We start from the raw sequence: 14173 nt of genomic DNA, 5'->3' as shown, positions 1-14173 counted from the left end.
TGCGGCAGCTAGTGTAGCAATGCCCTCTCCCTATTGGGCAATGTATCCCCTACTTTACTCTTGTGGCAGCTAGATTAGCAACGCCATCTACCTATCAAACCCCTGTTTCCCAAATTTACATTTGTGGCAGCTAGAGTAATATTGGGCCCAGGTCTCCCCTACTTTACGCTTGTGGCAGCTAGAGTAGCAATGCCCTCTCCCTATCGGGCCCATGTTTACACTGGCAGTAACTAGAGTAGCAACGCCATTGCCCTATTGGGCAATGTATCCCCTACTTTACTCTTGTGGCAGCTAGATTAGCAACGCCATCTACCTATCAAACCCCTGTTTCCCCAACTTTACATTTGTGGCAGCTAAAGTAATATTGGGCCCATGTCTCCCCTACTTTACGCTTGTGGCAGCTAGAGTAGCAATGCTCTCTCCCTATCGTGCCCATGTTTCCACTGGCAGCAACTAGAGTAGCAACGCCATCGCCCTATGGGGCCCATGTTTCCGCTGCTTTACACTTGTGGCAGCTAGAGTAGCAATGCCATCTCCCTATCGGGCTCATGTTTCCCCTACTTAATGCTTGCGAGAGCTAGAGTTGCAACGCCCTCTCCCATCGGGCTCCTGTTTCCCCTACTTTATGCTTGCTGCAGCTAGAGTAGCAACACCATCTCCCTATCAGGCACATGTTTCCCCTACTTTATGTTTGCGGCGGCTAGACTAATATCGGGCCCATGTTTCCCCTACTTTACACTTGCGGTAGCTAGAGTAACAACTCCCTCTTCCTATCAGGCCCATGTTTCCCCTACTTTACGCATGCTGCAGCTAGAGTAGCAATGCCATCTCCCTATCGGGCCCATGTTTCCCCTACTTTACTCGCTTGCAGATGCTATATTAGCAACGTATGCTCCCTATCGGGCCATTGTTTCTCCTACTTTACGCTTGCAACAGCAAGAGTAATAACTCTCTCTCCCTATTGGGTCCATGTTTTGCCTACTTTACGCTATCGGCAGCTAGATTAGCAACGCCCTCTCCCTATCAGGCCCATGTTTCCCCTACTTTACGCATGCTGCAGCTAGAGTAGCAATGCCATCTCCCTATCGGGCCCATGTTTCCCCTACTTTACTCGCTTGCAGCTGCTATAGTAGCAACGCACGCTCCCTATCGGGCCCATGTTTCTCTACTTTATGCTTGCAGCAGCTAGAGTAGCAATGCCTTCTCCCTATCAAGCCCATGTTTCCCCTACTTTACATTTGTGGCAGCTAGAGTAATACTTTAAGCTTGCGGCAGCTAGATTAGGAATGCCCTCTACCTATTGGGCCCATGATTCCCCTACTTCAGGCTTGAAGCAGCTAGAGTAGTAACACCCTCTCCCCATCGGGCTCATGATTCCCCTAATTTACGCTTGTGGCAGCTAGAGTAGCAATGCTATCTCCCTATCAGGCCCATGTTTTCCCTATTTTACGCTTGTGGCAGATAGAGTAGCAATGCCCTCTCCCTATTAGGCCCATGTTTCCCCTACTTTACGCTTGCGATGGATAGTGTAGCAATGCCATCTGCCTATTGGGCCCATGTTTTATCCCATACTTTACGCTTGCGGCAGCTAGATTAGCAACGCCCTCTCCCTATCGGGCCCATGTTTCCACTACTTTACACTGGAAGCAACTAGAGCAGCAGCGCCATCACCCTATGGGGCCCATGTTTCCCCTACTTAATGCTTGCGACAGCTAGAGTAGCAAAACCCTCTCCTTATCGGGCTCCTGTTTCCCCAACTTTACACTTACGGCAGCCAGAGATGCAACGCCCTCTCCCTATCGGGCTCCTGTTTCCCCTACTTTATGCTTGCTGCAGCTAGAGTAGCAACACCATCTCCCTATCAGGTACATGTTTCCCCTACTTTACATTTGCGGCAGCTAGACTAATATCGGGCCCATGTTTCCCCTACTTCACACTTGCAGTAGCTAGAGTAGCAACGCCCTCTTCCTATTAGGCACATGGTTCCCCTACTTTACGCATGCTGCAACTAGAGTACCAATGCCATCTCCCTATCGGGCCTGTGTTTCCCCTACTTTACTCGCTTGCGGCTGCTATAGTAGCAACGCACGCTCTCTGTCGGGCCCATGTTTCCCCTATTATACGCTTGCAACAGCAAGAGTAATAACTCTCTATCCCTATTGGGCCCATGTTTCCCCTACTTTACGCTTGCGGCAGCTAGAGTAGCAATGCCCTCTCCCTATCAGGCCCACGTTTCCCCTACTGTATGCTTGCAGAAGCTACAGTAGCAATGCCATCTCCCTATCGGGCCCATGATTCCCCTACTATACGCTTGTGGCAGCTAGAGTAGCAATGCCCTCTCCCTATCAGGCCCATGTTTCCCCTACTTTACACTTGCAACAGCTAGAGCAGCAATGCCATCTCCCTATCAGGCCCATGTTTCCCCTACTTTACGCTTGCGACAGCTAGAGTAGCAACGCCCTCTCCCTAGCAGGCTCCTGTTTCCCTTATTTTATGGTTGTGGCAGCTAGAGTAGCAATGCCATCTCCCTATCCGGCCCATGTTTCCCATACTTTACGCTTGCAGCAGTTAGAGTAGAAACGCCCTCTATCTATCAGGCTCCTGTTTTCCCTACTCTACACTTGCGGCAGCTAGAATAACAACGCCCTCTCCCTATCTGGCCCATGTTTCCCCTACTTTACGCTTACGGCAGCTAGAGTAGCAACGCCCTCTCCCAATCAGGCCCATGTTTCATCCCCTACTTTACGCTTGCGGAAGCTAGAGTAGCAATGCCCTTTCTCTATCAGGCTCCTGTTTTCCCTACTTTACTCTTGCGGCAGCTAGAGTAGCAACGCCCGCTCCGAATCAGGCCCATGTTACATCCCCTACTTTAATCTGGCTGCAGCTAGATTAGCAACGCCCTCTCCCTGTCGGGCCCATGTTTCCCCTACTTTAAGCTTGCAGCAGCTAGAGTAACAATGCCATCGCCCTATCTGGCCCATGATTCCCCAACTTTACGCTTGCAGCAGCTAGAGTAGTAACGCCCTCTCCCTATCAGGCCCATGTTTTCCCTACTTTACGCTTGCGACTGCTAGTGTAGCAATGCCCCCTCCCTATCAGGCCCATGTTTCCCCTACTTTACGCTTGTGGCAGCTAGAGTAGCAATGCCATGTCCCTATCAGGCCCATGTTTCCCCTACTGTACACTTGCAGCAGCTAGAGTAGCAATGCCATCTCCCTATCGGGCCCATGAATCCCCTACTTTACGCTTGTGGCAGCTGGAGTACCAATACCCTCTCCCTATCAGGCCCATGTTTCCCCTACTATACGCTTGCAGCAGCTAGAGTAGCAATGCCATCTCCCTTTTGGGCCCATGATTCCCCTACTATATGATTGTGGCAGCTAGAGTAGCAACACCCTCTCTATCAAGCACCTGTTTTCCCTACTTTACACTTGTGGAAGCTAGACTAGCAATGCCATCTCCCTATCGGGCTCATGTTTCTCCTACTTTTCGCTTGAGGCAGCTAGAGTAGCAACACTCTCTCCTTACCAGGCTCCTGTTTCCTCAACTTTATACTTTGGGCAGCTAGAGCAGCAACACCCTCTCCCTATTGGGTTCCTGTTTCCCCTACTTTATGCTTGCTGCAGCTAGAGTAGCAACACCCTCTCCCTATCAGGCACATGTTTCCCCTACTTTACGTTTGTGGCAGCTAGAGTAGTAATGCCATCTCCCTATTGGGCCCATGTTTCCCCTACTTTACTCGCTTGCAGCTGCTATAGTAGCAAGGCCCACTCCCTATCAGGTCCATGTTCCCCCAACTTTACGCTTGCAACAGCTAGAGTAACAACGCCCTCTCCCTATTGGGCCCATGTTTTCCCTACTTTACGCTTGCGGCAGCTAGAGTAGCAATGCCCTCTCCCTATCAGGCCCATGTTTCCCCTACTTTACATTTGTGGCAGCTAGAATAACATCGGGCCCATGTCTCCCCTACTTTATGCTTGCGGCAGCTAGATTAGCAACGCCATCTCCCTATCAAGCCCATGTTTCCCCTACTTTACATTTGTGGCAGCTAGAGTAATATCGGGCCCATCTTTCCCCTACTTTACTCTGGCGGCAGCTAGATTAGCAACACCCTCTCCCTGTCGGGCCCATGTTTCCCCTACTTTAAGCTGGCAGCAGCCAGAGTAACAATGCCATCGCCCTATCTGGCCCATGATTCCCCAACTTTACGCTTGCAGCAGCTAGAGTAGCAATGCCCTCTCCCTATCAGGCCCATGTTTTCCCTACTTTACGCTTGCGACTGCTAGTGTAGCAATGCCATCTCCCTATCAGGCCCATGTTTCCCCTACTTTACGCTTGCAGCAGCTAGAGTAGCAATGCCATCTCCCTATCGGGCCCATGATTCCCATACTTCACGCTTGCAGCAGCTACAGTAGTAATGCCCTCTCCCTATCGGGCTCCTGTATCCCCTACTTTACACTTGAGACAGCTAGAGTAGCTATGCCATCTCCCTCTCGGGCCCATGTTTTCCCTACTTTACGCTGGTGGCAGCTAGAGTAGCAATGCCATCTCCTTATCGGTCCCATGTTTCCCCTACTTTATGCTTGTGGCAGCTAGAGTAGCAACGCCCTCTCCCTATCGGGCTCCTGCTTCCCCTACTTTACGCTTGCAGCAGCTAGAGTAGCAAGGCCATCTCCCTATCGGGCCCATGTTTCATCCCATACTTTGCGCTTGCGGCAGCTAGATTAGCAACGTCCTCTCCCTATCAAGCCCATGTTTCCCCTACTTCACATTTGTTTCAGCTAGAGTAATAACGGGCCCATATTTCTCCTATTTTACAGTTGCGGCATCTAGATTAGCAATGCCCTCTCCCTATTGGGCAATGTATCCCCTACTTTACTCTTTTGGCAGCTAGATTAGCAATGCCATCTACCTATCAAACCCCTGTTTCCCCAACTTTACGTTTGTGGCAGCTAGAGTAATATCGGGCCCATGTCTCCCATACTTTACGCTTGCGGCAGCTAGAGTAGCAATGCCCTCTCCCTATCGGGCTCATGATTCCCCTACTTTACGCTTGCAGTAGCTAGAGTAGCAAAGCCCTCTCGCTACTAGGCCCATGTTTCCCCTACTCCCCTACTTTACGCTTGCGATAGTCTAGCAATGCCATCTCCCTATTGGGCCCATGTTTCATCCCATACTTTACGCTTGCGGCAGCTAGATTAGCAACACCCTTTCCCTATCGGGCCCATGTTTCCACTACTTTACACTGGCAGCAACTAGAGAAGCAACGCAATCGCCCTATGGGGCCCATGTTTCCCCTACTTTACACTTGTGGCAGTTAGAGTAGCAATGCCATCTCCCTATCGGGCTCATGTTTCCCCTACTTAATGCTTGTGACAGCTAGAGTAGCAACACCCTCTCCTTATCGGGCTCCTGTTTCCCCTACTTTATGCTTGCTGCAGCTAGAGTAGGAGCACCATCTAACTATCAGGCACATGTTTCCCCTACTTTACATTTGCGGCAGCTAGACTAATATCGGGCCCATGTTTCCCCTACTTTACACTTGCGGTAGCTAGAGTAGCAAAGCCCTCTTCCTATCTGGCCCATGTTTCCCCTGCTTTACACATGCGGCAGCTAGAAGAGCAATGCCATCTCCCTATCGGCCCATGTTTCCCCTACTTTACTCGCTTGCAGCTGCTATAGTAGCAACGCATGCTCCCTATCGGGCCCATGTTTCCCCTACTTTACGCTTGCAAAAGCAAGAGTAATAACTCTCTCTCCCTATTGGGCCCATGTTTCCCCTATTTTACACTTGCGGCAGGTAGAGTAGCAACGCCCTCTCCCAATCGGGCCCATGTTTCCCCTACTTTACGCTTGCGGCAACTAGATTAGCTACTCCCTCTCCCTATTGGGCCATGTATCCCCTACTTTACTCTTGCGGCAGCCACATTAGCAACGCCCTCTCCCTATCGGGCTCCTGTTTTCCCTACTTTATGCTTGGGGCAGCTAGAGTAATATCGGGCTCATGTTTTCCCTACTTTACACTTGCAAAAGATAGTGTAGCAATGCCATCTCCCTATCGGGCCCATGCTTCCCCTACTCTACGCTTGCGCCAGCTGGAGTAGCAACGCCCTCTCCCTACCAGGTCCATGTTTCCCCTACTTTATGCTTTCGGCAACTAGAGAAGCAACGTCCTCTCTCTATTGGGCCCATGTTTCCCCTACTTTACGCTTGCAGCAGCTAGAGTAGCAACACCATCTCCCTATCAGGCACATGTTTCCCCTACTTTACCTTTGCCGCAGCTAGAGTAGCAACACCCTCTCCCTATCAGGCACATGGTTCCCCTACTTTACTTTTGCGGCAGCTAGACTAATATCGGCCCATGTTTCCCCTACTTTAGCAACACCCTCTCCTTATTGGGCTCCTGTTTCCCCAACTTTACGCTTGCGACAGCTAGAGTAGCAATGCCCTCTCCCTATCAGGCTCTTGTTTCCCATACTGTACACTTGCAGCAGCTAGAGTAATATCGGACCCATGTATCCCCTACTTTACACTTGCGGCAGCTAGGGTAGAAATGCCAGCTCCCTATCAGGCCCATGTTTCCCATACTGTACGCTTGCAGCAGCTAGAGTAGCAATACCATCTCCCTATCAGGCCCATGATTCCCCTACTTTCCGCTTGCGGCAGCTAGAGTAGCACCGCCCTCTCCTTATCAGGCCCATGTTTTCCCTACTTTATGCTTGGGGCAGCTAGAGTAGCAATGCCATCTCCCTATCAGGCCCATGTTTCCCCTACTTTACGCTTGCAGCAGCTAGATTAGCAACGCCCTATCCCTATCAGGCCCCTGTTTCCCCTATTTTACGCTTGCGATAGATATTGTAGCAATGCCATCTCCCTATCGGGCCCATGTTTCCCCTACTGTACGCTTGTGGCAGTTGGAGTAGCAACGCCCTCTCCCTATCAAGGACATGTTTCCCCTACTTTATGCTTGCAGCAGCTAGACTAATATCGAGCCCATGTTTCCCCTACTTTAAGCTTGCGGTAGCTAGAGTAGCAACACCCTCTCCCTATCAGGCCCATGTTTCCCCTACTTTACGCTTGCTGCAGCTAGAGTAGCAATGCTATCTCCGTATCGGACCCATATTTCCCGTACTTTACTCGCTTGCAGCTGCTATAGTAGCAGCGAACGCTGCCTATCGGGCCCATGTTTTCCCGACTTTAGCAACATCCTCTCCCTATTGGGCCCATGTTTCCCCTACTTTACACTTGCGGCAGCTAGATTAGCAATGCCCTCTCCCTATCGGGCCCATGTTTCCCCTACTTTACGCTTGCAGTAGCTAGAGTAGCAACACCCTCTCCCTATCAGGCCCATGTTTCATCTACTATACGCTTGCTGCAGCTATAGTTGTAATGCCATCTTCCTATCGGGCCCATGTTTCCCCTACTTTACGCTTGCAACAGCAAGAGTAATAACGTCATCTCCCTATTGGACCCATGTTTCCCCTACTTTACGCTTGTGGTAGCTAGAGTAGCAACACCCTCTCCCTATCGGGCTCCGTTTTCCCCTAATTTACGTTTGCGACAGCTAGACTAATATCGGGCCCATCTTTCCCCTACTTTACGCTTACTCCAGCTAGAGTAGCAATGCCATCTCCCTATCGGGCCCATGTTTCCCCTACTTTACGCTTGCAACAGCAAGAGTAATAACACCCTCTCCCTATTGGGCGTATGTTTCCCCTCCTTTACGCTTGCGGCAGCTAGAGTAACAATGCCATCGCCCTATCTGGCCCATGATTCCCCAACTTTACGCTTGCAGCAGCTAGAGTAGCAACGCCCTCTCCCTATCAGGCCCATGTTTTCCCTACTTTACGCTTGCGACTGCTAGTGTAGCAATGCCCTCTCCCTATCAGGCCCATGTTTCCCCTACTTTACGCTTGCGGCAGCTAGAGTAGCAATGCCATCTCCCTATCAGGCCCATGTTTCCCCTACTGTACACTTGCAGCAGCTAGAGTAGCAATGCCATCTCCCTATCGGGCCCATGAATCCCCTACTTTACGCTTGTGGCAGCTGGAGTACCAATGCCCTCTCCCTATCAGGCCCATGTTTCCCCTACTATACGCTTGCAGCAGCTAGAGTAGCAATGCCATCTCCCTTTTGGGCCCATGATTCCCCTACTATACGATTGTGGCAGCTAGAGTAGCAACACTCTCTCTATCAAGCACCTGTTTTCCCTACTTTACACTTGTGGAAGCTAGACTAGCAATGCCATCTCCCTATCGGGCTCATGTTTCTCCTACTTTACGCTTGCGGCAGCTAGAGTAGCAACACCCTCTCCTTACCAGGCTCCTGTTTCCTCAACTTTATACTTGGGGCAGCTAGAGCAGCAATACCCTCTCCCTATTGGGTTCCTGTTTCCCCTACTTTATGCTTGCTGCAGCTAGAGTAGCAACACCCTCTCCCTATCAGGCACATGTTTCCCCTACTTTATGTTTGTGGCAGCTAGACTAATATCGGGCCCATTTTCCCCTACTTTACGCTTGAGGCAGCTAGAGTAGTAATGCCATCTCCCTATTGGGCCCATGTTTCCCCTACTTTACTCGCTTGCAGCTTCTATAGTAGCAAGGCCCACTCCCTATCAGGCCCATGTTCCCCCAACTTTACGCTTGCAACAGCTAGAGTAACAACGCCCTCTCCCTATTGGGCCCATGTTTTCCCTACTTTACGCTTGCGGCAGCTAGAGTAGCAATGCCCTCTCCCTATCGGGCCCATGTTTCCCCTACTTTACATTTGTGGCAGCTAGAATAACATCGGGCCCATGTCTCCCCTATTTTATGCTTGCGGCAGCTAGATTAGCAAACGCCATCTCCCTATCAAGCCCATGTTTCCCCTACTTTACATTTATGGCAGCTCGAGTAATATCGGGCCCATCTTTCCCCTACTTTACTCTGGTGGCATCTAGATTAGCAACGCCCTCTCCCTGTCGGGCCCATGTTTCCCCTACTTTAAGCTGGCAGCAGCTAGAGTAGCAATGCCATCTCCCTATCGGGCCCATGAATCCCCTACTTTACGCTTGTGGCAGCTGGAGTACCAATGCCCTCTCCCTATCAGGCCCATGTTTCCCCTACTATACGCTTGCAGCAGCTAGAGTAGCAATGCCATCTCCCTTTTGGGCCCATGATTCCCCTACTATACGATTGTGGCAGCTAGAGTAGCAACATTCTCTCTATCAAGCACCTGTTTTCCCTACTTTACACTTGTGGAAGCTAGACTAGCAATGCCATCTCCCTATCGGGCTCATGTTTCTCCTACTTTACGCTTGCGGCAGCTAGAGTAGCAACACCCTCTCCCTATTGGGCCCATGTTTTCCCTACTTTACGCTTGCAGCAGCTAGAGTAGCAATGCCCTCTCCCTATCGGGCCCATGTTTCCACTACTTTACATTTGTGGCAGCTAGAATAACATCGGGCCCATGTCTCCCCTATTTTATGCTTGCGGCAGCTAGATTAGCAAACGCCATCTCCCTATCAAGCCCATGTTTCCCCTACTTTACATTTATGGCAGCTAGAGTAATATCGGGCCCATCTTTCCCCTACTTTACTCTGGTGGCATCTAGATTAGCAACGCCCTCTCCCTGTCGGGCCCATGTTTCCCCTACTATACGATTGTGGCAGCTAGAGTAGCAACACTCTCTCTATCAAGCACCTGTTTTCCCTACTTTACACTTGTGGAAGCTAGACTAGCAATGCCATCTCCCTATCGGGCTCATGTTTCTCCTACTTTACGCTTGCGGCAGCTAGAGTAGCAACACCCTCTCCTTACCAGGCTCCTGTTTCCTCAACTTTATACTTGGGGCAGCTAGAGCAGCAATACCCTCTCCCTATTGGGTTCCTGTTTCCCCTACTTTATGCTTGCTGCAGCTAGAGTAGCAACACCCTCTCCCTAAAAGGCACATGTTTCCCCTACTTTACGTTTGTGGCAGCTAGACTAATATCGGGCCCATTTTCCCCTACTTTACGCTTGAGGCAGCTAGAGTAGTAATGCCATCTCCCTATTGGGCCCATGTTTCCCCTACTTTACTCGCTTGCAGCTGCTATAGTAGCAAGGCCCACTCCCTATCAGGCCCATGTTCCCCCACCTTTACGCTTGCAACAGCTAGAGTAACAACGCCCTCTCCCTATTGGGCCCATGTTTTCCCTACTTTACGCTTGCAGCAGCTAGAGTAGCAATGCCCTCTCCCTATCGGGCCCATGTTTCCACTACTTTACATTTGTGGCAGCTAGAATAACATCGGGCCCATGTCTCCCCTATTTTATGCTTGCAGCAGCTAGATTAGCAAACGCCATCTCCCTATCAAGCCCATGTTTCCCCTACTTTACATTTATGGCAGCTAGAGTAATATCGGGCCCATCTTTCCCCTACTTTACTCTGGTGGCATCTAGATTAGCAACGCCCTCTCCCTGTCGGGCCCATGTTTCCCCTACTTTAAGCTGGCAGCAGCTAGAGTAACAATGCCATCGCCCTATCTGGCCCATGATTCCCCAACTTTACGCTTGCAGCAGCTAGAGTAGCAACGCCCTCTCCCTATCAGGCCCATGTTTTCCCTACTTTACGCTTGCGACTGCTAGTGTAGCAATGCCCTCTCCCTATCAGGCCCATGTTTCCCCTACTTTACGCTTGCTGCAGCTAGAGTAGCAATGCCATCTCCCTATCAGGCCCATGTTTCCCCAACTTTACGCTTGCAGCAGCTAGAGTAGCAATGCCATCTCCCTATAGGGCCCATGAATCCCCTACTTCACATTTGTTTCAGCTAGAGTAATAACGGGCCCATGTTTCTCCTAGTCTTTCAGTTGCGGCATCTAGAGTAGCAATGCCCTCTCCCTATTGGGCAATGTATCCCCTACTTTACTCTTTTGGCAGCTAGATTAGCAATGCCATCTACCTATCAAACTCCTGTTTCCCCAACTTTACGTTTGTGACAGCTAGAGTAATATCGGGCCCATGTCTCCCATACTTTACGCTTGCAGCAGCTACAGTAGTAACGCCCTCTCCCTATCGGCCCATGTTTCTCCTACTTTACTCGCTTGCAGCTGCTATAGTAGCAACGCATGCTCCCTATCGGGCCCATGTTTCCCCTACTTTACGCTTGCAACAGCAAGTGTAATAACTCTCTCTCCCTATTGGGCCCATGTTTCCCCTATTTTACACTTGCGGCAGTTAGAGTAGCAGCGCCCTCTCCCTATTGGGCCCATGTTTCCCCACCTTTACCCTTGCGGCAGCTAGAGTAGCAACACCATCTCCCTATCAAGCCTATGTTTCCCCTACTTTACATTTGTGTCAGCTTGAGTTGCAACGCCCTCTCCCAATCGGGCCCATGTTTCCCCTACTTTACGCTTGCGGCAACTAGATTAGCTACTCCCTCTCCCTATTGGGCCATGTATCCCCTACTTTACTCTTGCGGCAGCTACATTAGCAACGCCCTCTCCCTATCGGGCTCCTGATTTCCCTACTTTATGCTTGTGGCAGCTAGAGTAATATCGGGCTCATGTTTTCCCTACTTTACACTTGCAAAAGATAGTGTAGCAATGCCATCTCCCTATCGGGCCCATGCTTCCCCTACTCTACGCTTGCGTCAGCTGGAGTAGCAACGCCCTCTCCCTACCAGGTCCATGTTTCCCCTACTTTATGCTTTCGGCAACTAGAGAAGCAACGTCCTCTCTCTATTGGGCCCATGTTTCCCCTACTTTACGCTTGCAGCAGCTAGAGTAGCAACACCATCTCCCTATCAGGCACATGTTTCCCCTACTTTACCTTTGCGGCAGCTAGAGTAGCAACACCCTCTCCCTATCAGGCACATGTTTCTCCTACTTTACGTTTGCGGCAGCTAGACTAATATCGGCCCATGTTTCCCCTACTTTAGCAACACCCTCTCCTTATTGGGCTCCTGTTTCCCCAACTTTACGCTTGCGACAGCTAGAGTAGCAATGCCCTCTCCCTATCAGGCTCTTGTTTCCCCTACTTTATGCTTGCGGCAGCTGGAGTAGCAATGCCATCTCCCTATATGGACCATTTTTCCCTTACTTTACGCTTGCAGCAGCTAGAGTAATATCGGACCCATGTATCCCCTACTTTACGCTTGCGGCAGCTAGCGTAGAAATGCCAGCTCCCTATCAGGCCCATGTTTCCCATACTGTACGCTTGCAGCAGCTAGAGTAGCAATACCATCTCCCTATCAGGCCCATGATTCCCCTACTTTCCACTTGCGGCAGCTAGAGTAGCACCGCCCTCTCCTTATCAGGCCCATGTTTTCCCTACTTTACGCTTGGGGCAGCTAGAGTAGCAATGCCATCTCCCTACCAGGCCCATGTTTCCCCTACTTTACGCTTGCAGCAGCTAGAGTAGCAGGCCCCTGTTTCCCCTATTTTACGCTTGCGATAGATATTGTAGCAATGCCATCTCCCTATCGGGCCCATGTTTCCCCTACTGTACGCTTGTGGCAGTTGGAGTAGCAATGGCATATCCCTATCAGGCCCATTTTTCCCCTACTTTACACTTGCAGCAGTTAGAGTAGCAACACCCTCTCCCTATCAAGGACATGTTTCCCCTACTTTATGCTTGCAGCAGCTAGACTAATATCGAGCCCATGTTTCCCCTACTTTAAGTTTGCGGTAGCTAGAGTAGCAACACCCTCTCCCTATCAGGCCCATGTTTCCCCTACTTTACGCTTGCTGCAGCTAGAGTAGCAATGCTATCTCTGTATCGGACCCATATTTCCCGTACTTTACTCGCTTGCAGCTGCTATAGTAGCAACGAACGCTGCCTATCGGGCCCATGTTTTCCCTACTTTAGCAACACTCTCTCCCTATTGGGCGCATGTTTCCCCTACTTTACACTTGCGGCAGCTAGATTAGCAATGCCCTCTCCCTATCAGGCCCATGTTTCCTCTACTTTACGCTTGCTGCAGCTATAGTTGTAATGCCATCTTCCTATCGGGCCCATGTTTCCCCTACTTTACGCTTGCAACAGCAAGAGTAATAACATCATCTCCCTATTGGACCCATGTTTCCCCTACTTTACGCTTGTGGTAGCTAGAGTAGCAACACCCTCTCCCTATCAGGCTCCGGTTTCCCCTAATTTACGTTTGCGACAGCTAGACTAATATCGGGCCCATCTTTCCCCTACTTTACGTTTGCTCCAGCTAGAGTAGCAAGGCCATCTCCCTATCGGGCCCATGTTTCCCCTACTTTACGCTTGCAACAGCAAGAGTAATAACACCCTCTCCCTATTGGGCGTATGTTTCCCCTCCTTTACGCTTGCGGCAGCTAGAGTAACAATGCCATCGCCCTATCTGGCCCATGATTCCCCAACTTTACGCTTGCAGCAGCTAGAGTAGCAACGCCCTCTCCCTATCAGGCCCATGTTTTCCCTACTTTACGCTTGCGACTGCTAGTGTAGCAATGCCCTCTCCCTATCAGGCCCATGTTTCCCCTACTTTACGCTTGCGGCAGCTAGAGTAGCAATGCCATCTCCCTATCAGGCCCATGTTTCCCCTACTGTACACTTGCAGCAGCTAGAGTAGCAATGCCATCTCCCTATCGGGCCCATGAATCCCCTACTTTACGCTTGTGGCAGCTGGAGTACCAATGCCCTCTCCCTATCAGGCCCATGTTTCCCCTACTATACGCTTGCAGCAGCTAGAGTAGCAATGCCATCTCCCTTTTGGGCCCATGATTCCCCTACTATACGATTGTGGCAGCTAGAGTAGCAACACTCTCTCTATCAAGCACCTGTTTTCCCTACTTTACACTTGTGGAAGCTAGACTAGCAATGCCATCTCCCTATCGGGCTCATGTTTCTCCTACTTTACGCTTGCGGCAGCTAGAGTAGCAACACCCTCTCCTTACCAGGCTCCTGTTTCCTCAACTTTATACTTGGGGCAGCTAGAGCAGCAATACCCTCTCCCTATTGGGTTCCTGTTTCCCCTACTTTATGCTTGCTGCAGCTAGAGTAGCAACACCCTCTCCCTATCAGGCACATGTTTCCCCTACTTTACGTTTGTGGCAGCTAGACTAATATCGGGCCCATTTTCCCCTACTTTACGCTTGAGGCAGCTAGAGTAGTAATGCCATCTCCCTATTGGGCCCATGTTTCCCCTACTTTACTCGCTTGCAGCTTCTATAGTAGCAAGGCCCACTCCC

This window comes from Ambystoma mexicanum, chromosome 5q (assembly GCF_040938575.1).
Source record: "Ambystoma mexicanum isolate Mex_15411 chromosome 5q, UKY_AmexF1_1, whole genome shotgun sequence".
Classification (NCBI taxonomy): domain Eukaryota; kingdom Metazoa; phylum Chordata; class Amphibia; order Caudata; family Ambystomatidae; genus Ambystoma; species Ambystoma mexicanum.
The sequence above is the reverse complement of the archived record's forward strand: the minus strand, read 5'-3'. Positions refer to the sequence as shown.